The following is a 27,103-nucleotide window of genomic DNA, read 5'->3' on the forward strand; positions in this document are numbered from 1 at the left end:
CTGTCCAAACGGTAAAAAGTAGCCATCCTGAACGCCTGCTCAGGCATTTGATGGATAAGATTGTTGTGTACACAATGCTAAAGAGTTTAGAGAGAATGTACATACTTCGACCGACAGTAGCTTAATTTGTACAATTATCTCTTGTGTCTCAAGAGCAACCAAGAGTAGAATTCTTTAAATACTCCAACAACAGGAACAGCTACTGGTTTCTTTACATTTTATACCTTCCTCAGGGGAAACAAATTGTCAGACATTGGAGTAACTCCAACGCTGTATGGAAGACGAAGATCCATAATATTAAACCTTGAAATCTGTTGAAATTTTTTATTGAAGATTTTCAAATAATAAGAGGAAAAAAATCTTCATATTTTGTTGTTATTTATGAACGATCGACAGCAAAACTTGGATTTATATTAATGCTGAATACAAGGGAAACTAACAAGCGTATCCGCAAATGTGCGGTAAACGAAAAAGGGCAGTAAAAAGGACACATCATTTTTTTTTTTTTGTCTCCACAATGACGATACTTCGATCCTTACAATCAAACGGGGACTCATGGTTCTTCCGCATTAAGAGGAAGGCATATCAGATAATTCAAAGGTGGACACATTATGTTATTCGTTAAAGGGGGATGCGGATATATATCAACTAATAAGCAGCTGAGTGCCACCTTTTGAAGGAATGGAATTGTATCGCAAATTCTTGGACCATTTTGCGGCCACTTCGTGACTATTTCAGGATCACTACAAACACACTTTGGGAATATTTTAAGGATCATTTCGAAACAATAATCGATGCAATTTTGGAGATGTTTTAGGGTGACTTAAAGATTATTTTCGGAATGTTTTGGGGACTATTTTAGGACAGTTATTCTTCTTGTGTTTTTTTTTTGCGATATTCGAGAAAATTTCGGGACCAATTTGGAGCAATTTTCGTTCACTTCAGGATTGTTTAAGGTATCATATCGGACTACTGCTGGATTATTTCGAAACTATTTTGAATTCATTTCAGGACAGTTACAGAATCATTTTAGGATCATTTCGGGATTATTTTCGGAATTATTTTGAATTTCAGAAAGACTTCCTCATAATTTTGAACTAAAAATCCAAAAATATTTTAAAGTTTTACGCATATACATGCCTTAGTTTTCCACCTTGTTGTGGAATCATTCAGCCTCCGAAAACTATATTACAAAAATGCACTTAATATAATAAAGCTGACGGCAAAGTGGAAGCGAGAAGAGTTGCTATAATATAGATAATAATAGATAGAAAAACCTGCAAAATACTTCTTATGGAAAGTTCTAGAAGTTGTAAGAGTGCTAGAAACTTCTCAAGCTTATAAAATATATGAAAATAAAAATCGCTTCTCGCCTGGCATAGCTTCTAGCGAGCACTCTGACGCTAGCCTTAAAACCTGATGAAGTACTTTCTACTTTTAAATTAATGTGGCTTAATAATATGCGACGGTAAGCGAAAAGTGCAAATGCAACTGCTCTTAAAACAATTTCCAAAGATATGAGTTTTTAATCACAAAATTAATAATTTGAGTTGAAGGTTAGAGAGATAATAAAAAAATAGAAAAAAATTATAAATTTAATATAAAAATTAATATTAACAAACGAAAATAAATAAAACAAATAAATGCAGAAGCTTAAGTAATAAAAAGTTTAAATTGTTAAATATTTTAACATGCACACAGAGAAAATAATAAATTAGACCAGAAACAAAAAACAAAAGATAGGAAAACGGTTAAGATATAAAAAGAAAGAAACAAAAATCAAAGAAAGATAAGAACTACCAAAAGACTTATTAAGCACTAATTATATAAACATCAGAAAAAGAATCCAAAAATAATATAAAGCAAATAAAAAAAAAACATGAGAACAAAAACAAAAAAAATTCACATCCAAAGAAAAAAAAAAAATAAAGCGAGCAAAAAAACAAAGGTACGTAAATTAAAAAAGAAATAAAAATAAAGTGAGAAAAAAAAACAAAGATAAGTAAAGTAAAATAGAAAAGAAAAAACAAGTAAGGAAGGTTAAGTTCGGGTGTATCCGAACATTACATACTCAGTTGAGTGCTATGGTGACAACATAAGGTAAAATAACCATGTAGGAAAATGAACCGATGAAAACCCTGGAATGTGTTCGTATGACAGGTGTATCAAATGAAAGGAATTAAAGAGTATTTTATGAGGGAGTGAGCCATAGTTCTATAGGTGGACGCCATTTAGGCATATCGCCATAAAGGTGGACCAGGGGTGACACTAGAATGTGTTTGTGCGATATGGGTATCAAATTAAAGGTATTAATGAGGGTTTTAAAAGGGAGTGGTGGTAGTTGTATAGGTGGTTGCCTTTTCGAGATATCGCCATAAAGGTGTACCAGGGGTGACTCTAGAATACGTTTGTACAATATGGGTATCAAACGAAAGGTGCTAATGAGGTGACTAGACTTTGTTTGTACGATATGGGTATCAAATAAAAGGTGTTAATGAGTATTTTTAAAGGGAGTGGGCCTTCGTTCTATAGGTGGTCGCCTTTTCGAGATATCGCCATAAAGGTGGACCAGGGGTGACTCTAGAATATGTGTGTACGATATGGGTATCAAATGAAAGGTGTTAATGAGAGTTTTAAAAGGGAGTGGTGGTAGTTGTATATGTGAAGGCGTTTTCCAGATATCGACCAAAATGTGGACCAGGGTGACCCATAACATCCTCTGTTGGATACCGCTAATTTATTTATATATGTAATATCTGCAAAGATTTCAAGGGTTCTTTATTTCGCCCTGCAGAACTTTTTCATTTTCTTCTACTTAATATGGTAAGTGTCACAACCATTTTACAAAGTTTTTTCCAAAGTTATATTTCGCGTCAATAAACCAATCCAATTACTATGTTTCATCCCTTTTTTCGTATTTGGTATAGAATTATGGCATTTTTTTCATTTTTCGTAATTTTCGATATCGAAAAAGTGGGCGTGGTCATAGTCGGATTTCGTTCATTTTTTATACCAAGATAAAGTGCGTTCAGATAAGTACGTGAACTAAGTTCAGTAAAGATATGTCGATTTTTGCTCTAGTTATCGTGTTAACGGCCATGCGGAAGGACAGACGGACAACCGTGTATAAAAACTGGGCGTGGCTTCAACCGATTTCGCCCATTTTCACAGAAAACAGTTAGCGTCATAAAATCTATGCCCCTACCAATTTCAAAAGGATTGGTAAATTTTTGTTCGACTTATGGCATTAAAAGTATCCTAGACAAATTAAATGAAAAAGGGCGGAACCACGCCCATTTTTAAATTTTCTTTTATTTTTGTATTTTGTTGCACCATATCATTACTGGAGTTGAATGTTGACATAATTTACTTATATAGTGTAAAGATATTAAATTTTTTGTTAAAATTTTACTTAAAAAAATTTTTTTTTTTAAAGTGGGCGTGGTCATACTCCGATTTCGCTAATTTTTATTAAGCGTACATATAGTAATAGGAGTAACGTTCCTGCCAAATTTCATCATGATATCTTCAACGACTGCCTAATTACAGCTTGCAAAAATTTTAAATTACCTTCTTTTAAAAGTGGGCGGTGCTAGCCCCATTGTCCAAAATTTTACTAATTTTCATCTCTGCGTCATAAGCTGAACTCACCTACCGAATTTCATCGCTTTATCTGTCTTTGGTAATGAATTATTGCACTTTTTCGGTTTTTCGAAATTTTCGATATCGAAAAAGTGGGCGTGGTTATAGTCCGATATCGTTCATTTTAAATAGTGATCTGAGATGAGTGCTCAGGAACCTACATACCTAATTTCATCAAGATACCTCAAAATTTACTCAAGTTATCGTGTTCACGGACGGACGGACGGACATGGCTCAATCAAATTTTTTTTCGATCCTGATGATTTTGATATATGGAAGTCTATATCTATCTCGATTCCTTTATACCTGTACAACCAACCGTTATGCAATCAAACTTAATATACTCTGTGAGCTCTGCTCAACTGAGTATAAAAAGAAACCCAAAACAGGCCAACCAAAACAAGTATTTTGTATGATTTTCAAATTACCAGCGCATAAAAATAAATATGAAACAAACAAGGTTGACTGACTGTTAATTCCGACAAACATAGATAAAAGTGCAACAACAAGCACTTAGAGTACAGTGACTTTGAACACAAAGGTTAAGCGTTCGCTTCAAGCAGCGCACTCCATTTAAAGGCGATTTTATTTTCGATAATCACAACACTTAATTAATTTGTATGTTTGCAATTTGCTTTAAGTCAAACATTGCTTAAGCGTTTAATTACAGTTATATTTATTTTTATTTTTGTAAAGCAAAACAGGTGTGTTTTTGGTGGAAGATAAGAAAAATTCGACACCAATCAATAACTGATTGGTTTCAGCATTCACGAATAAAGGTTTTCATGTTGACATGTATAAAGAAACGGTTGGCAGTCAAAATTATTATTGTTGTGTTAACTTCCAGCTAGAAAATAATCGGGGACAATTTATCCCTGTCTAGTTACATATACTCAATGATAGAAAACTCTGTCTGTAATCGCAAGTTTATGGGCAATAACAAATTCGGTATGGGTGCGTCATGGGGCCTGTCTAGTTTTCTCTAAGTTAAACCATATTCTGGATGGATTTAGAATTCTTTCTACATGCCTAAAAGGGCCTTTATTATTCTAGATGCACCTTGGGAAGAAAATTCTATCCAGGCGCAGTAGTGAACCCATATAATTTTTTCTAGATTATACTATGTATATAAACTTCTGGGCGTACGTCTCAATTGATGCATGCAGACCGCATCTCGAACGAACTTTTGTAAACAATTTGAATAATAATAAGGAAAAACACATATTTTCAAATAAAACCACTTCAACTTTGGCTTATAGAGAAAAAGCAAAAATCTTGAGCGTTTTCTTATAATCCGCGCTTAACGTCAAAATGTATTGAGTTTATGCTCAGATAAGGCATTTTTGAAACAATTTCTGAGATAGGGCATTTTTCAACCGCATTCTGACACAGCGTTTTTCAAACAAATTTTGAACTTGGGTGGGTTTCTGAAGTTTTCTTAAATAGGGCGTTTTTGAAACGGCAGCAATCGGTATGTTCCATGGACCGAAAATGCAAACTGCCTGAATAGAAAATTCTATCTCATAAAGGAAGCAATATACATTATTTCTTAAGGAAAATTGTAAGAATTTGGCAGAGTGTCAGCAAATCGCCAAGCTTGTGAAATCACAGCCTTTCTGTTTGAGATTATTATGAGACTGAAATCTGAGCTCAAATGCAGAACTGGGTTTTAACAAACTTGATATTCAAAACAATTTCCATTTGTTTCTTTCATTGGTTCTACGCTTGAAATGCAGTTGAGAAGAAAAACAAAGAAGAGGTTTCAGAGAATTTTAATTCATAAACAACATGAAACAAAGTTAGGCCCATGTGGTTCTTGAAAAATGTTAAATAAAAACTTATTACTTAAAAAAGATTTTAACAAGCCAACAATCAAGCAATTGTCTAAAAATAAATTTGCAGAGATGAATCATAAAATATTGTGATTTGGCAACCCAACGAAAAAAAAATAAACCTACTTTTAAGCTTCCGTTTAAATGGTTTACTCAAAGTAGGCAGCAACAACAAAAGAAATCCAACACAACCAAATTAAAAAAAACAGTTCAATAACCAAAAACCACTTACATTTCATTAGCGTACTAATAATGAAAACGTTTTAAGTATTATCTTTGCATGGTTTTTTCTCATACCGCAATTAAATATTAAGGTAAAAAGTAGAGTTCATATAATACAAATATTTTCAATACCATTAATAATTTTAAATAGGCGCTGTCTGAGATGTCGAACAAGTTTGAACTTTACCAGCTTATGGGGGTAGTCAGCAATGATGAGAAATTTGCTTAATCGTTTTCAACACGCCAATGGATATATATTTAGATTATTTGTATTATATTTAAATAATAATACGTTTTAAGCTGCATTTCAAATTAATGCGATGGATTTTCAAGTGCGTGCATAATTTAGAAAAATATATTTAGTTAAAAATAGCTTTAGATGCAGAGATCAAAAATGTTTCAAATACGCTTGCTGGTTAGGAAAATCAATGTAGTATTTGAAATAGAATTTTTTCTTTCTCATCGTGTTTCTCTACTCGAATCCTAAAAAATATAGCTCCAAATATCGAACATAACATATGATTTAAGTAGCCTTCCTGAAATTATGCTTAATGGCGATAAAATACTTTTTCATGATGCTGTCACCAATTTAGTATTCAAAATCAATTCAATTCAATCTGACCTGCACTAACCATATAAACTTTGTGGTTGGTAAAATCTATAATATCCTTCGTAACTTATACAGAACTGCCTATTTATTACCGCGGGACGCTAAAATGAAGTTAGTCAAAGCTCTTATAATACCTCACATTTCTTATGGAGAATTTATTTACGGTAGCCTTGATTCGCTGTCGCTTAATAAATTGCAGCTAGCCATAACCAATACTGCTCGCTTCGTATTTTCTAAGAGGAAATTTGACCATATATCTTCGTGCGCTACCCAAATTCTCGGAAGCGACGTTTGTACTTTCCTAAAAATGAGAAATTTATGTTTCTTACACAAACTACTACATTTTCAATATCCGCCTTACTTATTTAATAAACTATCTTTGTGTCAATCTACTCGGACTCTGAATCTATTGATCCCGAACTTTAAGTACGTTACATCCTCCAAAATGTTCTTTGTCAGCTCCAAGACGAAAGCAATTAGAAAAGCCAGATGTTTCAAACTAGCAGTAATATCCTTCCTTAATCCATAACTTATTTAATTATATAATTCTATCAACTTACTTTAAATTATATAATTCTATCATTGATTATTCAACTAATGGGCCAAATATTCTCCTTTCACAAAATGTACAATTAAAAATTAATAGATTTTCTTTTTTAAATGTTATTATCTTCTTTACCTTTTATTCTTCAAGAAAACTCGTTTTTATATGTAACTTGTAGTTGCAATATCTGATTGATGTACATCTAAAAGACATAGTCTTACTTGTACAAATAAGTTCAAATAAATAAATAAATAAAAAAGTATGATTATGACAAGTACGAAAAGTACTCCGAATAATGGAGACGTATTTCAAATTCAACCGAACGATTATGATGAAATTTCCATGCATGTAACAAGGGAGAGCCCCTATGCCAGATAATACTTCGACTGTAGGAAGTTGACTATTCAGAATGGAGTTGCTCCACTCTACAACCGAGAAGAGGGAAATTCTAGCCTTGGGTGATACGAGGTTTAGGAAGACAATACCTTACATTTCAAGGAAGAAAGAGATGAGAGAGTATATCACGGTCACATTTATGTCGGAGTTTCAAGCCCGAATCCTTATACTGGCATCGTAATATTTCTTTTTAACAGGTGTAGTTTCTCAGGATTATGAATACTCTATTACTCTCTTTGTACTCGTTCTGTATGAATATAGTAGTATTGATGCCGAATGCATACAAAAGCACAGGAAAATCGAAAGCACTATTCCTACATTAATCAATAGGAATTTATTATACATATGTACATACACCAATAATAACAAGGAGTAATTTGAAGACATCAACTTTGATCAAAACCCATCATCCTGAGAATTGGTGTCGTAATTAGTCCTCGTTATATTCCAAGTTTATTACTCCAAGTTTCCTCATCTCTAATCAGTTATTCACACCCTGCATTTCTTTTTGAAAAAAATTATTGTTTAAAGAAGATACATGCATTTCGTAAACAGGAATACATTTTTCAAGGCAATAAAGAAAATTCAAAGTCCTAAATCATATACGATCAGACAAAATTCAGCGAAGTGTATTTTTACAAACATATATCACTGATACAACATGCATATTTCATGCATGCATATAAATTGTTCACTCGGGTATCAATGAATTGTTCATACTTTTTCACTCATACAGCACGCATCCTTTTCCTTTGAATAAATATGAATCTAACATACTTTTTCATACATTCAGCCCTCTTGTATGCATTCAACTGATTTCAACTGGGAAGTATTCAGAATCATAGCGTATATTATTAACAAGATATGCAGTTATTAAAAAGCGTTCTTTCAAGCTCAGAACTGATCAACCCCTATACACTTATATCACTTTTGTTTTTGTTTTTTCCAGAAGAATAGGCACAGATACAAATTCACACTTCGAATGTAAAAAAAAATATTCATAGGTCTCCCATGTGCCCTCGCATATAAGTTCGATTCATATGAAAGTGCCTGAATTTCATATTAAAGTCCAAAGAAAAAGCACTTCACACTACCAAATTGACACAAAAAAAAAATGTTTCTAAAATATTGTAGCACTGAGAAAAATTTTAATTCAAAATTTATTCATTAAGGGGGTCATCAATATTCTTTAAACATTTCAAAAAAAAAATTGTTTTTATTTAAAAAAATTTCAGTATACATTGTATTTTTTATATGTATTGTGATTTCCATAAAAAAATGTTTGAACACCCCTGAATAATTTAAAATTAAAATTTTTTTATTCTTAAGCCTTTTTGAATGCCTCCGAACAGGAATCAGAAATAGATTACAGTTTAAGAAAACAATATTATAATAGGTGAATGATATGTGAGCAAATCATACGATCACACTACTACGTGACCATATATATGGAAAATGGAATTAAAATCATGTATATTGCTGACAAAAGTAAATAAACAATTTTTTAAACGCTTAAATTGCTTCTTTGTGCATAGTAACGGTAATTATACTAAACAAATAAGAAAAGTAGTAAGTATTAATTGGGGACGAAGAAAATTCAGTTCAAGTTATAGCGATACTCTAACGGTAAAGAAAATAAGCTTAATTATAAATAACCAAAAAAAACACCTTAAACAAGTTAAACAAGTTAAAAATCTAGCAATTACAAATGGACAATGATAAAAATAAAAAAAATAAATATAAGGCGCGATAACCTCCGAAGAGATCTAAGGCCGAGCTTCTCTTCCAATTTGCGTCGTGCTCCTCTTGATTTTCCCTACAAATTGGCCGGACGGGACCTACATGATTTTATGCCGACTCCGAACGGCATCTGCAAGGCAGATGAGTTTTCACTGAGAGCTTTTCATGGCAGAAATACACCCGGAGCGCTTGCCAAACACTGCCGAGGGGCGACCCCGCCTAGAAAAATTTTCTTCTAATTGAAAAACCTTATTTCTAAAATTTTTGATGTTGCTTTGCCCGGGGTTTGAACCCAGGGCATCCGGTGTGGTAGGCGGAGCAAGCTACCATCACACCACGGTGGCCGCCGCTTTAGATTTGTCATCGAGACGAAAAAACATATAGCAAAAAAACTCCAACTTAATCCAATATTGATGAAGATAAGGAAACAATAAAACAATCTTAATGGGACATCCCAACAGACATTTTGAGTAAAGAACGCTTTCTAAACGTGCATATATGTTGCTCAAAAAAGAAATATCAAAAGTTTATAAACAAATTGTTGTCAACAGTAGTACGGAAAGAAGTTTGAAATTAAGAATAGTAGTAGTGATTTTCAGAGAATATTAAATTACTTTTAGAAAACATCAATTTATAGGAAATGCCAAAATTATATTCAAAAAAGTTCAAGTTGAAGTAAGTTGAAATAAAATCCAAAAAAGATCAAATAAAATCCAGAAATATTAAATAAAATCCAGAAAAGATCAAATAACATCCAGAAAAGATCAAATTGAATTCAGAACAGAAGATATGACACTCAAAAAAATTTAATGGCATTCAAAACAGATTAAATGCCATTCAGCAAGGATTGAATGCAATTCAGAAAAGATCAAACGGTAATCACAAAAGATCAAATGAAATTCAGATAAGATCAAAGGGCATTCAGAAAAGATGAAATTAAATATTTCATCCCTTTTTTCGTATTTGGTATAGAATTATGGCATTTTTTTCATTTTTCGTAATTTTCGATATCGAAAAAGTGGGCGTGGTCATAGTCGGATTTCGTTAATTTTTCATACCAAGATAAAGTGAGTTCAGATAAGTACGTGAACTGAGTTTAGTAAAGATATATCGATTTTTGCTCAAGTTATCGTGTTAACGGCCATGCGGAAGGACAGACGGACGACTGTGTATAAAAACTGGGCGTGACATCAATCGATTTCGCCCATTTTCACAGAAAACAGTTAACGCCATAAAATCTATGCCCCTACCAAAAGGATTGGTTAATTTTTGTTCGACTTATGGCGTTAAAAGTATCCTAGACAAATTAAATGAAAAAGGGCGGAAAAATTTCTTTTATTTTTGTATTTTGTTGCACCATATCATTACTGGAGTTGAATCTTGACATAATTTACTTATATACTGTAAAGATATTAAATTTTTTGTTAAAATTTTACTTTAAAAAAAAATTTTTTTAAAAGTGGGCGTGGTCCTTCTCCGATTTTACAAATTTTTATTAAGCGTACATATAGTAATAAGAGTAACGTTCCTGCCAAATTTCATCATGATATCTTCAACGACTGCCAAATTACAGCTTGCAAAAGTTTTAAATTACCTTCTTTTAAAAGTGGGCGGTGCCACGCCCATTGTCCAAAATTTTACTAATTTTCTATTTTGCGTCATAAGTTCAACTCATCTACCAAGTTTCGTCGCTTTATCTGTCTTTTGTAATGAATTATCGCACTTTTTCGGTTTTTCGAAATTTTCGATATTTAAAAAGTGGGCGTGGTTATAGTCCGATATCGTTCATTTTAAATAGCGATCTGAGATGAGTGCTCAGGAACCTACATACCAAATTTCATCAAGATACCTCAAAATTTACTCAAGTTATCGTGTTAATGGACGGACGGACGGACGGACATGGCTCAATCAAATTTTTTTTCGATCCTGATTATTTTGATATATGGAAGTCTATATCTATCTCGATTCCTTTATATATGTACAACCAACCGTTATCCAATCAAACTTAATATACTCTGTGAGCTCTGCTCAACTGAGTATAAAAAGATGAAATAACTTTCAGAAGAAAATTAAATGAAAAGCCAAATGACATTTGGAAACGATCTGATGGAATTCAGAAAAGACCAAATAAAAGTCAGTAATGCACTAAGCACGACAAAAGTACTTCTAAAAAAAAAAATTTTTTTTAATATTAAGAAGTACTTTTGGATTTTAAAGGCCCGAACACATTTAACTTCTGCGTCGTTTTGGCGCTGGCGTCACTCGAATTGCGAAAGTTTTTGTGACACAGTGAGCGCAAATGGAGTACACAAATTTTGATTGTTGGTCATTGAAAATTTTAAACAAAAAATGTGTTAGTTCAAAAAAGAAAATAGGGCAATTCTCTAGTCTACGAAACGTCTCGAAATTTTAGTTAACGTAGAAAATATACCATGTTTTCTAGATCAAGTATGCAGCACTCGGAGAACGCACCACTTACATAAGTAATATGCTTTCGATCTGATCTTACGTTAAGCGTCCAAAGTTAATTTTAATTATAAATTTTATATTTTATGCATACAAAAATTTACAAAACTTCCGCGCACAAAATTTTGTTGGTTTTTTTTTTTTTAATGAACAAATCACTTCCTACTTCTTGTCACATTTATAAATTTTCCATTCAAATCTATATGGGTTTGCGTATAGAAAATGTAGGAACCGTATAAAATTTTTCACAAATGTATTTTGTTGTATCGTGTAGAAAACTTTTGGCAGTAAATTGAAAAATTTTCTAGACAGAGAGAATACCGCTAATATTTTTGTGTTCAAAGTCAAATGTTGATACAACTCAAGCCCCAAAACGAAGCAAAAGTCGAATGTGTTTGTGATTTAATGTTTTCTACATTGTTTGCTGGGATAATTTTATAATTTTTTTTTTTTTCAGAAAATATGTTTCTCTTGTTGCTTTTATCCGCACAAACAGCATGACATAAGCACGCATAAAATAACTATGACGTGACTAGGAGCGAAATAAAAAAATTTACCAACCTAAAAAAATTAAATTTGACTATTCAAAAAGGGAAGCGTAAAGAACGAAAGCGATATGAGTTGGTAACCCTATTCAACTATATATGTATTTAGGAGAAAAACTACAAACAAGCAAATAAAAACAAAAAGCATTTATAAAAAGATAATAAAACTCTTTGAAAAGTCATTAAGGTATACTAGAATTAAAGATTCAAAGCACGCTTTATGTAACACTATGAACACATCCAGTCCATGTGAGCTTCATCCACACAAACCGTCCAGTTCAATCTAACGCTTGATATGGATATCTTTTATGAATGTATCTTGATTTATTACCGTTGCAAGAATCGTACCAACAGTATTAAACAAACCTTAACCAAGCCAAAATAAAAATAAAAGTTTCTGCGTATTATATTTTGAGTGAGCTCAAATCTGGCAAAAAAAACTTAAATAAACAACAATAGAAAATAACTTAAATGGGCTGAACGCAGTAAATACATAAAAAATATTCGAAAAACAAATAAACAAGTATGTATAACCAAACTCGAGCGATAATATTTTAGCAAGTTTCACTAGCAGCAAAACAACGCAAAGATACGTAAATACGCAAGTCGGCATAGCAAAAAAAGAAAAAATAAAAAAAAAACAAGTAAGGAAGGTTAAGTTCGGGTGTAACCGAACATTACATACTCAGTTGAGAGCTATGGTGACAACATAAGGGAAAATAACCATGTAGGAAAATGAACCGAGGGAAACCCTGGAATGTGTATCAAATGAAAGGCATTAAAGAGTATTTTATGAGGGAGTGGGCCATAGTTCTATAGGTGGACGCCATTTATGGATATAGCCATAAAGGTGGATCAGGGATGACTCTAGAATGCGTTTGTACGATATGGGTATCAAATGAAAGGTGTTAATGAGTATTTTAAAAGGGAGTAATCCTTAGTTCCATAGGTGGAAGCCGTTTCGAGATATCGCCACAAAGGTGGACCAGGGGTGACCCTAGAATTTGTTTGTACAATATGGGCATCAAACGAAAGGTGTTAATGAGTATTTTAAAAGGGAGTGGGCCTTAGTTCTATAGGTGGACGCCATTTCGAAATATCGCTATAAAGGTGGACCAGGGGTGACTCTAGAATGTGTCTGAACGATATGGGTATCAAATTAAAGGTATTAATGAGGGTTTTAAAAGGGAGTGGTGGTCGCATTTTCGAGATATCGCCATAACGGTGGACCAGGGGTGACCCTAGAATTTGTTTGTACAATATGGGTATCAAAAGAAAGGTGTTAATGAGTATTTTAAAAGGGAGTAATCCTTAGTTCCATAGGTGGACGCCGTTTCGAGATATCGCCATAAAGGTGGAGCAGGGGTGACCCTAGAATTTGTTTCTACAATATGGGTATCAAAAGAAAGGTGTTAATGAGTATTTTAAAAGGGAGTAATCCTTAGTTCCATAGGTGGACGCCGTTTCGAGATATCGCCATAAAGGTGGAGCAGGGGTGACCCTAGAATTTGTTTCTACAATATGGGTATCAAAAGAAAGGTGTTAATGAGTATTTTAAAAGGGAGTAATCCTTAGTTCCATAGGTGGACGCCGTTTCGAGATATCGCCATAAAGGTGGAGCAGGGGTGACCCTAGAATTTGTTTCTACAATATGGGTATCAAAAGAAAGGTGTTAATGAGTATTTTAAAAGGGAGTAATCCTTAGTTCCATAGGTGGAAGCCGTTTCGAGATATCGCCACAAAGGTGGACCAGGGGTGACCCTAGAATTTGTTTGTACAATATGGGCATCAAACGAAAGGTGTTAATGAGTATTTTAAAAGGGAGTGGGCCTTAGTTCTATAGGTGGACGCCATTTCGAAATATCGCTATAAAGGTGGACCAGGGGTGACTCTAGAATGTGTCTGAACGATATGGGTATCAAATTAAAGGTATTAATGAGGGTTTTAAAAGGGAGTGGTGGTCGCATTTTCGAGATATCGCCATAACGGTGGACCAGGGGTGACTCTAGAATTCGTTTGTGCAATATGGGTATCAAACGAAAGGAGTTAATGAGTATTTTAAAAGGGCGTTGGGGCTTAGTTCTATAGGCGGACGCCTTTTCGAGATATTTCCATAAAGGTGGACCAGGGGTGACTCTAGAATGAGTTTGTACGATATGGGTATCAAATTAAAGGTATTAATGAGAGTTTTAAAAGGGAGTGGTGTGAAGGCGTTTTCCAGATATCGACCAAAATGTGGACCAGGGTGACCCAGAACATCATCTGTTGGATACCGCTAATTTATTTATATACCTAATACCTGCCAAGATTTTAAGAGTTTTTTATTTCGCCCTCCAGAACTTTTTCATTTTCTTCTACTTAATATGGTAGGTGTCACAACCATTTTATAAAGTTTTTTTCTAAATTTATACTTCGCGTCAATAAAACAATCCAATTACCTTACCATGTTTCGTCCCTTTTTTCGTATTTGGTATAGAATTATGGCATTTGTTCATTTTTCGTAATTTTCGATATCGAAAAAGTGGGCGTGGTCATAGTCGGATTTCGTTCATTTTTCATACCAAGATAAAGTGAGTTCAAGTAAGCACGTGAACTAAGTTCATTAAAGATATGTCGATTTTTGCTCAAGTTATCGTGTTAACGGCCATGCGGAAGGACAGACGGACGACTGTGTATAAAAACTGGGCGTGGCATCAACCGATTTCGCCCATTTTCACAGAAAACAGTTAACGTCATAAAATCTATGCCCCTACCAAATTTCAAAAGGATAGGTTAATTTTTGTTCGACTTATGGCGTTAAAAGTATCCTAGACAAATTAAATGAAAAAGGGCGGAGCCACGCCCATTTTGAAATTTTCTTTTATTTTTGTCTTTTGTTGCACCATATCATTACTGGAGTTGAATGTTGACATAATTTACTTATATACTGTAAAGATATTAAATTTTTTGTTAAAATTTTACTTTTAAAAAAATTTTTTTTTAAAAATGGGCGTGGTTCTTCCCCGATTTTGCTAATTTTTATGAAGCATACATATAGTAATAGGAGTAACGTTCCTGCCAAATTTCACCATGATATCTTCAACGACTGCCAAATTACAGCTTGCAAAAATTTTAAATTACCTTCTTTTAAAAGTGGGCGGTGCCACGCCCATTGTCCAAAATTTTACTAATTTTCTATTCTGCGTCATAAGTTCAACTCATCTACCAAGTTTCGTCGCTATAGCTGTCTTTTGTAATGAATTATCGCACTTTTTCGGTTTTTCGAAATTTTCGATATCGAAAAAGTGGGCGTGGTTATAGTCCGATATCGTTCATTTTAAATAGCGATCTGAGATGAGTGCTCAGGAACCTATATACCAAATTTCATCAAGATACCTCAAAATTTACTCAAGTTATCGTGTTAACGGACGGACGGACGGACATGGCTCAATCAAATTTTTTTTCGATCCTGATTATTTTGATATATGGAAGTCTATATCTATCTCGATTCCTTTATATATGTACAACCAACCGTTATCCAATCAAACTTAATATACTCTGTGAGCTCTGCTCAACTGAGTATAAAGACCAGTAAACAACAAATAAATAATGCCCGACCGAATACGAATAATTTAAAGAACTGAATGAACATACGTTTTTTTCCTTCAGCTTTTACAATCATAATTTATTTCGATGATCGTTTTGAATATTATTAGAGCTTACGATTTCTCGAACTTGTTCGAGGAGAGATTTCTCGCGGGTCTCGCCTTCTCGCGAGATTCTCGAATCTCGAATTACTCGTAAGGCTCGCGAGCCTCTCAACATTCAATTTAATCGATTCATTGCTTGTTTTATATAGAACTTACGATTTCTTTTGGAGTACAAGCGAAAGTTTCCACAAAACCAAAACTAAAAAACACCGAAATGTATAGAATTACGCCAATGCAGCGATTGAATTGAAAGTTGAAAAGCTTGTGAGATTTACGAGTACTTAGAGACACGAGAACCTCGCGAGAAGTCGAGTTCTCAATTTCTCGTGTCTCGAAAATCTCACTTATGTTCAAAAAGAAAGCGTAAGCTCTAAATATTATTAAATGTGCTGTCGGAGTGCACGCAATTTCGCGCAGCATCTAACTAACAACAATTAGACCTACGCTGCCTAAGAGGTTGAAGAGTACGCGTTTTGAACCCAATTGCCAGGATACTTGTTTTTAATTATTTAAGATAATAACTCTATCTATTTTTTCTATTACAACAACCAAGTCAGGAGTGTGATAGTTTTTGTAGAGATTAATGCAAAACTGATACAAAAAACGAAACCATTATTGCATTTCAAAATTTCATCGTCGATCTAAAAAGGCATTTGGCCACAATCTCGGTGCGCAAAACAGGACTGCTCATCAAGCATGGGGTTAATTTTGCAAATAAATTACACACCATTAATTTCTCTCTGACTCTGTAACAAAGATAGATCGATAAGCTTTAGACAATTGTGGAACATAGGAAAGAAGACAACCATCCTGTGTTTCACGGAATTGTTTTTGAACGGATCTCATTTGGTCACAATGAATCCAATAACACACAACTAAAAAAATATTCCAAAATAAAGTTTCGAATGTGGTAAAATAGCTTTACCAAAAAAAGCAAAAAAAACTTATCACATAGTAAATAAAATCTAGAAAGGTCTTTAGCCCATCAAAGAAAGTTTACAAATCGTAGAACGAGTATTACACGGGTCAACACAAAATTTGACTTTGACTTCAAAGCATTAAATTTCAGTTCTTTAGGTCGTAATTTGACGAAAAAAAAAATATATGGCATGAAAAAGTTTGCTTTCCCATTTAGGAAACCGCTTCAACGAAATTTTTCAAAATCTGTGGTTTTAATTTTTACTTGAAAATGAAACAATTAAAATAAATATATTTTTATTAAGTTTTTATATCGATATAACTTACAAAAAAGTGGAAAATAATTTAAAGGTGTACACTTTTACTTTTCTTTTATGTTCATAGGTATTATCTCTCAATAAACGCCAAATATAGTATCCCATTGTGTTTTCATCATATTGGCCTTGATAACTTTGTTCGAAGAAGAGCCTAAAAGCTCTGCTTTACTTTTTGGTAAATTTATATCTCTAATCAAATCATTAAATTCTTCAGTAGGTATGTAATGATGTTTTGGTTATTCCGGTGTCGGTAAAAACTCCTTAACGGCATTGATTTTATAAGAACTTAGAGATGAGCCACTCCTCTGCGATAATTTTTTCGGTGGCGCTGGTACTGGTCGTGTCAGATCGTGTGCGACTGGAGCAGAAGAAGATTCAAGATCAGGATATTCGATAGGTTTTGCATTTTTACCTCTACGTCTTTTACTCGGATTCACAATGCAAAATTAGCAGTCTTTAACGTCGTATTTTATTTCTGGCCAGATTCTTGGTGCTGCATATTTCATAGATCTTTTCTCACCTCGATACCAACCTAAAATATAGAAAGAGGAATCAATATGTCTACTTTATTTAATTTACTATTTAAATAAAATTTGCTTACCTTCCAAACATCGTTTACAATAACTACAAGCAACATGTGGAGCCCATGTCTTGTCTTGATTCCAAACAGGACAGCCAAAATATGCTTCGTAGGCTTCACAGAGGATGAGAGATGTATTTAATTCATATTTTATATCTCGAACTTTAATAATCTGCCCACATACATATATAACAATCAATAGCATCAGCTTCATATTTACACTTTCGCGACGATATTTTAGGTTATTCTAGATTTGTACAAAACACTTGATCGTTGTTTAGTTATCACTCTAGCGCCATGAGTATTGTTACAATAACTATTACAAAAGCAAACTTTATACCGAAAAAAGGCATTTTCTTTTTGTTTTTGTTTATAATAAAACAGAAAATCATGAAATAAACTTTAGGACAAAGAAAAAACTTTTGTTGTAGAGTCGTGTTATGTAAATGTAAGTCCCAATTTCTGGACGAGATCGAACCGAATACGTTCTGCTCGGTAACTGAGTCTGAAAGGGGAAAAACCACACTCGAGAAACCCTAACAATTTCTGAAAGGGAAGAAAAATAGGATTAATTTTGCGCCATAGAAGCGCTTCCCTTTATCTAGACAAGTAATTTTCTCATAAACTAAGATGTTCTTTTTTTTTTGACTCATTTTTTGTTGGGTTTCCGACAGGATGGATAGTTGATGTACTCGTTCTGAACGAGCATCGACACTGATGATGGCACAACCCCGAAATCGGTTTGTCTCGAAACCAAATTTGATAAGAGATGACGGAAACTCGTTCGAATATACTTCATATTTTTTTCTTGGTTATATTAATACTTGATTGAAAAAAAAAATTTAAATTTTTCCTCACATTAATGAAAAGTTTTATACAAAAATAGGAAATTATTACTCAGTACGTTGAAATAATCCACAATTTGAAGAAAATTTTTTTATGAAATGTTTTACCTCATTTGAGGCAAGTGTTTTTTCTGAGTGTACGTCAAAGCAAGCAAACTGCTGCACAAAACCTTACAGCACCCTGTGCATATAAGAGGCGCCAGTATGAAATGCCAACAAACAAGTGAGCAATAGCATTTTTTGGGAAATTGGGGTTGTACATGATGGAAACAAAACTTAGCTGCAATATAAAATGATTCAAGAGCAAATTTTAAAATTTTACAAAAAATTTTATAATGCCGTTTAAATGAAAAATAAAATATTACGTTTTCAATAGAAACTAAATTAGACAGCTCAGTGATAAATCAACTTATTTCGGCTGCAGGTTTAAAAACCTTATACTAGAGAAAATGTCAGGAAAACAGCCTAATACAGCTTATATAGCACAACGCCATAACTTGAGTATATGGGCCATTTTAGAGTCTATCAGTATTTTCGCCTGTATACTATACTGAGTCTGGGCATTTTGCAACCAATTTGCCAAACTGAAAGAAACGTCAAATATAAAATTTTCAAAACAAGGCTTACATCACTTTCGCAGTAAACCAATATTGGCAAGGTTCAAGCGCCAACATAACAGGTAGTTAGAGAAGCTAAGCAATGCACAAACATACCTACTAAATATATATTACACAGTTTGTCTAATCATACAATTGGTGGAAAATTTTGTAGTGACAGTGAATTAGTTTCATTGGCTTTAAATATATATTGCAAAAACAACCGAATGTGTTTAAATAACTGCATAGTTGAGTATCGAACAACGGATGAGCTATTTCTTAATAAAGTATATTTTAAGTGGAAACGTGTACTCATACTTAAAAAAGGTGCGACGACGCGAAGAAGATACGAAGTCGACAAAGCATTTTATTTTTAATTGCGACTAAAATTGTATTTTCATATTTTTTATAGATGAAATATCTATTTCGATAACTGAGTAAATAAAACTTGTTAGCCAATGTTTGCAAATCTCAATCACCCTAGACACACTCAATCACTGTAGACATTATTATTTAACCATAGAAAGATAACGTTATTTTTTTTACCCTAGAAAATAATGTACGTCTGAGAGACGTGTTCAAGTTTAAGGACCCTAAAGATATAAAAAAACTTACATCTTTTTTTTTTGGTTTTTTTTTATCATTAATTTGATATATATTCACATGTTTTAAATGTTTTTTAAAGAAATCTATTGATTTTTTAATATATTAAAAATTAAGTTTGACTTGTCTTTGACTTGTCCTCACAAAAATCAGTCATTTTCGAAGGGCCTCAGTTTATAGCAAAAAAATTAAAATAAAATATATTTTTTTGTACTTCAATTGAATGAATTAACTGTAGTTTAAAAAAATATTAGCTAAAATTACCATTTTAGGCAAAAATTACATATAAAATTTGTAGTCACGTAAAACATAACGATACGTCAAGGTGCGTCCACACCAGTAACAAAACGTGTTACAAACAATTATATAACCAATCTTATGCAAACTATTAGAAATTCAACTGAAAAATGTTGTATAACACGATGTTGTGTAACTTTTTTTCTGTTTTTATAGCAGATTACATGTTACACAGAGGTTGTCGGTAAAGATCAAAGGAATTAGATAGGTTAGGTTAGGTTAAAGTGGCTGCCTCCGCTGTCCGAGCGGAAACTCACGTAGGCCGTTGTGGCCCGTTGTGCTACCACGTGGGGGGCCCCTATTTCCTGTTACCCTACTCTCATAGAAGAAAGTTTGTTGGGTTTATAGATTCAAGCACCGCAAGGTACCCAAAGGAGTGTCTGTGGAGGCATTGGTACCTGGTTTTTGACAGTGCGGGACAGTGGCACAGATAGTGCTCTACGCTTTCTATCTCCTCCTCGTCGCTACAACTGCGGCAGAAGTCATTTGTCTGCAGGCCCATATAGGCACAGTGAGTGCCCATGAGACAGTGACCTGCAAGAAGGCCCGCTAGTGGGCTTATAGAGATACGGTTTAACAATATCACCGATTGCGATCTCTTTTCATCCAGCTTAGGCCAGATTTGCTTGGATATACTACAAGTAGGTTCCTTGGCCCATCTGGCGTTTGCCTGCTCTGTGAAAAGAGATCGCAGGCAGTGTTTGCAAGTGTTTAGAGGAGGGCTGGCCCCACCCCCGGAGGTTATTGTTGGCAGGTTGGTGCCTTCCCTAGCTAGCTTATCCGCGGCGCAGTTTCCTGAGATGTCACAGTGGCCAGGAACCCATATTATGCTTAGGTTGCAATTTTCAGCTAGTTTGTTGAGGGTTTCTCTGCACTTCAATGCCACTAGTGACGAGTTGTTACTGCATTGCAGGGATTTTATGGCAGCTTGGCTGTCAGAGAAGATTGAAATAGAATTGGTCACCTGCAGGTTAGCAAGATAGAGGGCTGCTTCCCAGATAGCTATGAGTTTAGCCTGAAAAACTCTACAGTGGTCGGGTAAGCGAAAGCTCTCGCTTAGATCGAGATTAGTTGTTTAGTTTAGAGACATCTGTAAAAAAGGAGATTTCGGGAGATCCCGGATCCACGCCGTTTGCCCACTCGTTCCTCTCTGGGATTCTTGTGGAAAATTTGTTGTCCCAGCAAGGGGACGATGTTGTATGGTCCAATTTCAAGAAGGTTTCGGGGACCTGCTTCAGGATCCGGGTGAGACCAAGCCAAGGAATTAGATAACTTGGTTGTGTAACAAGTTGCAATTGTTTTAAAACAATTGTTATACGTCTTTGACTATTTCGTTACCGGTGTGGAAGTACCTTTAGACGTATTTTTAAAAAACAATCGTATATACTTCAGAAAACAAAAAAGTTACTACTGAAAACACCAAGTGTTGTTTTTCTTGCATAAATGAATAAGTAAAGTCGGTGTTTTTCCATTTTGAGCATGAATAAACAAACGGCTGGGGGTACCGACTCTGGATCAGGCAATATAAAGTTGGCCATGTGAAAAACATGATTCCTCCAAATTCACACCACAAACGTTAAGCGTTTGCCCTCGGGCTTTGTTGATGGACATCGCAAATGATAAACGCACAGGATATTGTAATCGTTTTAATTCAAATGAATCATAGGGATACGCGGTATTAAACAAACTTCTCATTTTGATTTACCAGTTAAGATCGTAGCTTCAATCAAATTTGGCAATAAATTTTTCACTGCCAATCTGGTGCCATTACACAGTTTTGGTGGATTAATATTTCGCAATAATATAATCAAAGAACCCACTTTCAGATTCAAACAATGCGGTGGCATACCAGCCGGTTCTAATGAATTTAAAAATTCAATTGGATAATTCATTGCCTCATCTTGATTCATAGCACTGTCAATTGATTTATATGTCGTGACTACACCTGGGAGTTTTGCTTGAATTTGAAAATTAATGGCATTGATATGAATGTTCCTCGGTGCTAAAATGGCGCGTTCTCTCAACCAATCATGATTTCTGTAATTCTGAAGAATATTTGGAAAAACACATTCAATCAATTCATCTATCGATTTCGAAATTGTACAAAAATTGTTCGGTACAGTGATCAATCCGTTGGTTCTATCGATTTGTATTTTGCCATCACCAATTTCTAACAATTGTTTTGGGCAGCTGGATCATTTTGTAGGTGAATACGCATACTAATGTTCAGTGTCAATTTTTGTACATATCTCCAAAGAACTGATGACTTCAAACAGGCATTTATTTCATCAGCAGGAGTTGATTGAGGAATGACAGGCAATGTTTGTCGAAGATCCCCTGACAGTAATATCAAAGCACCACCAAAAAGCTGTTGATTACCACGTAAATCTTGCATTGTTCGATTAAATGCTTCTAGTAATTTTTTATTCGCCATTATACACTCATCCCATAAAATAATTGACGTTAATCGCAGAACTTTTGCCATAGCAGAATTTCTTGAAATATTGCAAGTAGGAGTTTCAATCACCTGTACATTCAATGGAAATTTTAATGCAGAGTGTGCTGTCCGACCACCTTCTAATAATGTAGCAGCAATTCCCGAAGATGCAAGTGCCAATGCAATTTTCTGTTCCGATCGAATAGTCGCTAAAATCAGTGATATAACGAACGTTTTGCCTGCACCACCAGGTGCATCAAAGAAATATAATCCACCTGCATTATTGGAAATGGCTTGCATGATTGTGTCATATACATGTTTTTGCTGAATATTCATTTTGGTTATATTCGATTGTACAAATAAACGGAAATCATTAGAATTGAATTCCTGCTCACGTTGCAATTTACGATCAAACAGATCATGCATCTCACGATTTGGTGCGATCATACCCAATTGTACTAATGTTTTATTTGCAATCGTTAGGCACATATCCTCAATTATTATCAAAGCTTCGTTGTACATTTCCAACAAATCAATATTTCTTGCATGATGACGCATACGAATTAAAATATCTTCTGCAATATAATGTTTATATTTGTTCCATAATTCAAGTGGATTTGATGGCACACATGTTGATAAATAATGACAAATAGCATTCGTATTTGTTGAGGATGAGCCGAAATAGATGCATCATGAAGTGTTGAATCTCAATGTGCATCTTCCTCCTACAAATGCTATGTTTGACACAAATGACCGTTGACTGTTCTCAATTCTTGAAATGGTTTTGGGCCATTCACGTTAACTAATAACAATCTCAAATAAAAACACTCAACATTGTTTGGATGTACTGTATATATTCTCCCAATTGCATCTGTTTGGAAAACGCCAGGATGCCCATGAACTGCTGTTCGTTGTTTACGTCTTTGAAATTTTTTCGAAGACACATTCCAGGTGTAATACTGAGGCACTTCAGAATATAATAAAGTTATCGCAAATGTATCACTTTCGCATAATTTGAAAAAAGCTGTTAACGTAGTTGCTGGTGGTTGTGCTGCTCTTTCCAATACATTTGCTACATTAAAAAAAACATGTTGGCCATTCTCAAGATGTACAGCCAAGTGAACAACCGCAGGATGTCTTTCGTGCATTGGAAACGACATAATCCTCCAGACAACTTCATTGCTACTAATATAGCGCCCCATTTGATACTGAGTAATTTCATCATTTGTATTATCACCAGCAACACCGAAAATTGCCATATCGCTCCCTTTATTTACATACTTGCAAATATATTTAATGGATTTGACAGAATTACAATATTCCACATTTATATGAGCATTGAATATTTTCGATAATAATGGACAATACGAAACCACCCAACGATTATCAACTTCAACTTCCTGGTTATGCATTCTAATGGTTGCCGTTTTGCCATTATCATTAGGTGATATACGTCGATACAATGGATATCCGTCATTGTGTCTGAAGTAAATTGCCTTGAGTATCGTTGCGAACACTTTTCATCAATCATACATAGTGAATTCACATTTAGTTCACCGCACGGTCCATGTATTTAACGACAACTTGAAATAACTCTGGATCAGCAGTGTGATCAGGAATTTCAGCAGATATAAGGTTATCGATTTGATCCGGAGTTATTTTATGTACCAGCAAAATTAGTATATGTGCGTGTGGCAATCCCCTTTTCTGCCATTCGATGGAGTACATATGGCAACGCACCTCCCGAAATACATATAATTTCACAATCAAATCCATAAGTGCTTTACATTTTTGCCGAAAAACACGCGCAGTAATGTCATGACGATCGGTTGTCGACTGTCCTGCAAATAAATTGTTTTTGATTTCATCCCACTGCGGATTACATGTAAATGTAATGAACAGATCCGGTCGACCGTATTTTCGTACATAACTCATTGCGTCTGAGCATATACGTTCATATTCCGTGGGCTACCAATATACGAAGATGGCAATATAATTAAACGTCCGATGTCATTAATATTAGCATCATTCGCTATCGCATCTTGCAAATGAATATATTGTTCAGATCTTAATTTTGCTTGGTTGAAACGAATAAAATTAAGACGTTCTGTTTCTATTTTGGCATACATATCAACGATGTACTGATGATATAGTTTACCACATCTCAAGATATAATTTTGTTCTTGTGGACGAACCATCAATCGATACGAATAAAAATTAATGGCACTAACTTTTTTCTGTACATGTAGACCTCAAAATAAGTGCAAAATTTGACTTAAGAAATTTATACAAATGATGAAATGTCAACACACTGAAAATATTATTTACCTGTTCGTGGATCAATCATTGGTATATTGATATTGCAGCCATCGTCACCTTTCCAATGCAATATTGGGCATTGTAATGCGTCGTAACTACGATGAAGTTTACATACATACATGTTGATATAAATATAATGGAAGTAAGTTTGTAGGTGGGAATAATAAGTAAGCTAGTTAAGACGAAAGTACATAAATTTTGAGAGCGAAGGAGCGTAGCTAAGTAGGTAACAAATCGTTTAGTAAATGATTAAACTATTATTGATGTATGTATGTTAATATGAAAACGTATAATCCGCTGGCTATGTGGGATGAATCTGGCCAAACAAATGGGTTTGTGGTGTGTTTTTCAAAATAATTTCACCATACATTGAGCGCATTTAAGCGCCTTCAGGTAAAAGCATTATATTGTTATGTGATTGAATATACCATTTTAACTGGTTGTAGTACATAAGAAGGCAATCTCTTAACCTGAAGGCGAGTTCCCAGTTGGTCTATATCTCGAGTTCTTAGTTACCCAGCGAAAAGAAAAGCCCTCTATTCATTAGCATTTATCGACAACTTACAATGGATACTCATGTGGTTCAAACACATCCTAGGGTTATCCCGGTCCACGTTTTGGTCTATATCTCGAGATCCTAGTCACGGAGGGGCATGAAAAATAATCTATACTATAGCAATCATCAACAGCTCCCATTTTCTACCCATATTGAACAAACACATCCTAAAGTTATCCAGGTCCACGTTTTGGTCTATATCTCGAGACCCTGGTATCCGATTCTTAAAATTTCAAAACACAAACCATCTACTGAATAGTCTGAACAAAGCCTAAAAAAAAGCCTGGTTTGGATAGGTGAGCCCGTTCTTGAGTTATAAAATCACAACGAAAAATGGCATTCATTTTTATATATATAAGAAGATAAGATGTAGGAATGACGTAAACACTTAAAGAGATATTTACACAAGAATTCTGTTAAACAGCATTTCAGGCATGCAAACATATTTATTCCATATGGCGTCGCAGAGTCAAAGTTTACTAGTTGTAGTGGTGGTAGAGCGCTCCTCCTACCACACCGAAGATACTGGGTTCAATTCCAGGGCAAAGCAACATGAAAACATGTGGAAAAAGTTTTTCAATTCGAAAAAATATGTTTCCGAGCGGGCGAGTCGCCCCTCGGCACTGATTTGGCAAACACTCCGAGTGTATTTCTGTAATGAAAAAATACTCAGTGAAAACTAATCTGCCTTGCAGATTCTTTTCGAAGTCGGCGTAAATCATGTAGCTTCCGTCCCGTCAATTTGTAAAAAAAAAATTTAAAGTAGAACGACCCAAATAGGAAGAGAAGCTCGGCCCAAAATCTCTTCGGAGGTTAGCGCGCCTTGTGTTTATTTATTTTATGTGCCTTTTGTGATATGGCTTGTCACATCAAATGATACCGACAAATTAATTATAGAGCTAAACTGTCAAGACTAAAAAAATAAATAGTCTATTGAGCACACGAGCTGTAAACGTGTTAATTTCGTACTTTATTTAGCGTTTAGCTGACTTAGGTTTGTGCTAGACAGAGGGTATTGCCAGACGGTGCAATGTAGTGTTAGCTATCAAATTTCAATCTGGAACTAAATCTGTTATTTTTTGTAATTTTTTTTTTATAAAAATTTTGTTTCATAAGTTTTTGTTTTTATACTTATATATTTGACTTTGAGTAGTTCATTTAGTTTAGAAATTTTTTCCTTTCCAATTTTATTTACATATTTTTCATAAATTTCTTTATTGCTCCTATTACCGTTTACAACTCAACTTAGTTGGGTTGTAATTAAAACAACTCAAATTTAAGACAACTCAACTCCTGTTTGGTGTTACGAATTACAACTTATTTCAGTTGAAGTTGAATTGAGTTGCCAACTTCAGAAAGTGATGATTTGACAGATAAAAAAAACAGCTGATCAATTTGTGGCAGAAATTTAAGCATTTTCAAATGTGATGTTGTTATTAATATTATATAAAATCTATTTTATAATGGCGAAAATGTTGGTGATTGACATGTCGCGAATACGGAAAACATTCGCGTGATCATTCGAATCCCTTGGAACTACCAAGCCCCAAGTAAGAAAATGTTTTAAGTGACAAATGATGAGCTTCATATGAAGTTATTTTGCAGATTTGAAAGGAAGCATTACTCATTACTAAACAAAATTAGGGACCATTTCCGCATACGTGTTCGTTCACGATCCGGTAGAAAGGTATTTTTCTTCAACAGTGCAACGAGCTGAGAATGGGACATATGTGGTCATTTAAAGCCGATATCAAACCCATCGATGACACTTTGCCGCAAGCTTTTTCACGCCTTAATAGTATGGATGCCAAACTGCAACGTCGACCTGCGCTAAAACAACAATACGCAGCATTTTTAAATGAATATCTTGAGTTGGGACACATGGAATTGATTCCAGAGCAGCAGATTAATGTGAGTACTTCAAGACGTTTTTATTTAGCACATCATCC

The 27,103-nt window shown here is 34.3% G+C and overlaps 1 protein-coding gene across 4 annotated transcripts in view; it reads right to left on the minus strand.

Annotated features, from left to right (window-relative positions):
• Nucleotides 1–27,103, minus strand: part of LOC137233799 (serine proteinase stubble-like) — a 727,732-nt gene that overhangs the window by 448,559 nt on the left and 252,070 nt on the right. The window lies entirely within an intron of this gene.

The sequence above is a fragment of the Eurosta solidaginis genome, chromosome 1 (assembly GCF_040869045.1).
Source record: "Eurosta solidaginis isolate ZX-2024a chromosome 1, ASM4086904v1, whole genome shotgun sequence".
In the NCBI taxonomy this organism is placed as follows: domain Eukaryota; kingdom Metazoa; phylum Arthropoda; class Insecta; order Diptera; family Tephritidae; genus Eurosta; species Eurosta solidaginis.